Source organism: Arachis ipaensis, chromosome B8 (genome assembly GCF_059453495.1).
Source record: "Arachis ipaensis isolate K30076 ecotype BB chromosome B8, ASM5945349v1, whole genome shotgun sequence".
Lineage (NCBI taxonomy): Eukaryota > Viridiplantae > Streptophyta > Magnoliopsida > Fabales > Fabaceae > Arachis > Arachis ipaensis.
Genome location: NC_142443.1, coordinates 104063585 through 104067575, shown reverse-complemented (window position 1 = coordinate 104067575; position 3991 = coordinate 104063585). Strand labels below are relative to the sequence as shown.

At 40.8% G+C, this 3991-nt stretch overlaps 1 non-coding gene across 1 annotated transcript; it reads right to left on the bottom strand.

Moving 5' to 3' along the window:
- Positions 1-3680: 3680 nt before the first annotated feature.
- On the bottom strand, positions 3681-3787 carry LOC148549083 (small nucleolar RNA R71). The gene has a single exon (XR_015897322.1). It is a non-coding gene; the product is annotated as a small nucleolar RNA R71 (small nucleolar RNA).
- Between the last annotated feature and the right edge of the window lie 204 nt (positions 3788-3991).

Sequence of the window (3991 nt, the reverse complement as noted above, 5' to 3'; positions counted from 1 at the left end):
TCCTTCAATTGCATTCCGGACCTCAAGGTTACGGTGTTGATGCCACCTTTGGGGTTGGGCAAAGGTTGAGAGGGTATGGGACTAGAGGTTAAGGCTTGAGGAGTGGGAATAGAAGGTGGCTCCATGCGAGCAATGAGAGCTTGGAGAGTAGAAGTGAGGCCATTAAGACTTGAGTAGAGGGTGTTTTGGAGTTCCTTTTGTCCTTGGAGTATGGATCGGAGTGTGTCATCTTGATTTGGAGATGTGGAAGGGTAGGTAATTTGTGGTGCTTGGGGTTGATTGGGTGGAAGTGGTTGTCTATGAGGTGGTATGAAGGTTTGATAGTTCCTTCCTTGATTTGGTTGTTGGTTTGGAGGGTTTTGTGAATAACGGTTTTGTGAAGTGTTGTTGTTCCATCTTTGGTTGCCTCCGTTGTCCCTTCTTCCTTGTTGATAATTGTCCCGCCAACTTTGGTTGGAGCTATCCCTCCATCCTTGATTGGAATTGTTACTCCCTTGACTATAGTTGCCTCCTTGTTGGGGGTACCCTTGGTTAGAATTGCTCCCTTGGTTATGGTATCCTTGATTGGAACGTTCATAGTAGGGGCGATCATAAAAGTTGTGGGTAGCCTGATGCCAGGGCATTTTGGCCAGTTTCACTGACCTTTTCTTTATGGTTTTAGGGTAGTTTCATGTACTTTCTTAGGAAATAAGCAAGTTTTGGGTAGAATTTCACTTACATCTTGATTCAAGCTAACATTGTGATTTTTATATGAATTCATGAGAATTATGCATGAATTGAATGACAAATTGGATGATGCATGTCTCATAACTTGGACTAGAACTTTGATGCACTTTATTGCTTGATTTCAGGACAAAGGAAGCAAGGAAGAACCACGTTAGCAGCCACGTTAGTCTAACTAACGTGACCTCTAACGTGGAAGGGGAGCTAGCTTGCAACGTTAATGAGAAAAGTAATCGCCAATAACGTCCTTAAAGCCATCATATCCCACGTTAATTGCCACGTTAACTACATTAACGTGGTAGTTAACGTGGAAGAAAAAAATGAAGCCAACGTTAGTGACACTCACCTTTGTCACCAACGTTGGACCAAGATCATATTGGCCACGTTAAGAGCCACGTTAACTCAATTAACGTGGACTCTAACGTGGAGGGAGCAAAGAATCGCCAACGTTAGTGACACCCACCTTTGTCACTAACGTTGGAATGAGCCACTATGAGCAACGTTAACTCCCACATTAACTTAGTTAACGTGGAAGCTAACGTGGAGGAAAGAATGATGAGCCAATATTAGTGACACTCACCTTTGTCACTAACGTTGGAGATGGCTATCACTACCACGTTAGAAGCCACGTTAACCTAGTTAACATGAACTCTAATGTGGGAATTAGGGGCGTTTTGGAATGTTAGTGACAAAGGTAAATGTCACTAACGTTCTCGAAGATGTGGCAAGCCTACGTTAAAGGTCACGTTAGCCACACTAACGTGAACTCTAACGTAGGGAAAAAGGAGGATTCTCAATGTTATTGGAAAAAGTAAGTCCCAATAACGTATGCGAAGGACCAAGAGGCAACGTTAGTGGTCACGTTGATGCCACTAACGTTGAAGTTAACGTGGAGCATCCTTGGGTTAGGAACGTTAGTGAAAAAGGTGATTGTCACTAACGTTCTCAAACCCACACTTTCACTTAACGTTAACGCCACTAACGTCCTAAGCTAGAATCCCTGCCTACTTCACACTTTCTCTCTGCAAGTAAAGCTAAGCCCACTGAAGAAGATAACTGCTTCAACTCAAGATCCAAAGGCCCATATCCAAGACTTGAAGAGCCAACTAGAAGATCAGAAGAATAGTATAAATAAGGAGAACTTTGAACTAGAAAAAAAAGGAGCTTTTGGCATTATTAGAATTACTCTCTGTATTTTACTTTCTCTGCAACTTTTAGTTTAATTCTCAGAATGTACTCTCCATCTATGCTTTCATTCCCAGAGCTATGAACAACTAAACCCCTTTCATTGGGTTAGGAAGCTCTGTTGTAATTTGATGGATCAATAATAGTTTTCATTATCCTTCTTCTCTCTTTTCTCTTGATTTTACTAGAAAGCTTTCAATCTTCATCCAATTGAGTAGTTATCTTGGAAAAGAAACTATTCATACTTGGATCTCTTCTGAACCTTGGAAGAGGAACGAAGAGATCATGCTAGAATTTCTTTCTCATGTTGGACCAAATTAGGGTTTGGGCGGATATGGTGACATATAATTATCCCAATACTTTGATTTGGAAATACATGTGGTATAATCAGTGACCACACTTCATCTCTTCTCATGAGAAATTAGACCAAGGAATTGGCTATTGATCTGATTTGAGAGATTGAATTACCAAGGAATATGAATTCAATCACTTAAGATTGCCAAGGAGATCAATGAATGCATTAATTGAGGAAGAGATGAAAATGAACTTGATCCGGAGAATGCAATATCTCCTAAGCACAATGAACTCCCCATTTCTGATCTTACCCATTCTCTTTACTTTCTGCTATTTACTTTCATGCTAAACTCCCCTTCCCCATTTAAGATTCTGCAATTTACCTTTCGTCATTTATTTTCTGCAATTTACTTTCCCGCCATTTAATTTCCTGCAATTTTCAACCCAATTTCTGCTTAGCTCAACTAGAACATTCTTCCAATTAAAGTTCCTTGACCAATCAATCCCTGTGGGATTCGACCTCACTCTATTGTGAATTTTTACTTGACGACAATTCGGTATACTTGCCGAGGGAGATTTGTTAAAGGACAAGTTTCCGTGCATTAAGTTTATGGCGCCGTTGCCGGGGATTGATTTTGTATCAACAATGATTAAATTGGTGGATAACTAGATTGAGCATTTGTTTTTATTTTGTCTGATTTAAGTTCATTTAAGTAATTTACTTTCTGTTCAGTTATTTTCTTCCCTTTCCCCTACCCATTTTTCTTAGTTGTTTACAATTCAGTCACCAACCCACTAACTGTTTGATATATTGCATTACTCACACTAACAGCATTTCTGTAGAAATTACTATCTGCATCTATCTTTCTTGCTTTTGCCTTGTTGGTTGTATGACAGGTAGAAGAAGCGGGGCTTCAACTTCCTTTGATTCTGAACCTGAGAGGACCTTCCTTAGATTAAGGAGGAAAACAAGAGGAAAGAGAGTAGTTGGTGCTGAGGAAGAGGAGGAATACTTTGAACCAGATATGGATGAGAATATGGAGAACCATCATGAAGAAGAGGCTCACAACCATGGCCGAGAAGGTCCAGCACATCAAGCTAGGCAAGAGAGAAGAGTTCTGGGTTCTTACATCAATCCAAACCCAGGAAACTGTGGAAGTAGCATCCAACGGCCAACCATACATGCCAACAACTTTGAACTAAAGCCACAGCTCATCACCCTTGTTCAGAACAATTGTTCATTCGGAGGAAGTGTCCAAGAAGACCCCAATCAACATCTAACCACCTTCCTGAGGATATGCGATACTGTGAAGTCTAATGGTGTTCATCCTGACACTTATAGACTACTTCTGTTCCCTTTCTCACTCAAGGACAAAGCATCTAAATGGATAGAATCCTTTCCAAAGGAGAGTTTAACAACCTGGGAAGATGTGGTGAACAAATTCTTGGCAAGATTCTATCCTCCTCAACGGATCAACAGGTTGAGAGCTGAGGTACACAACTTTAGGCAGCAAGATGGTGAGACTCTATATGAAGCATGGGAGAGGTTTAAGGACCTGACACGAAGATGCCCGCCAGATATGTTCAATGAATGGGTGCAGTTGCACATTTTCTATGAAGGTCTTTCATATGAATCAAAGAAGGCAGTAGACCACTCATCCGAGGGATCTCTGAACAAGAAGAAGACCATTGAAGAAGCTATAGATGTCATTGAGACTGTAGCTGAGAATGACTATTTCTATGCTTCTGAAAAAGGCAAAACTAGAGGAGTGATGGAGATGAACAACGT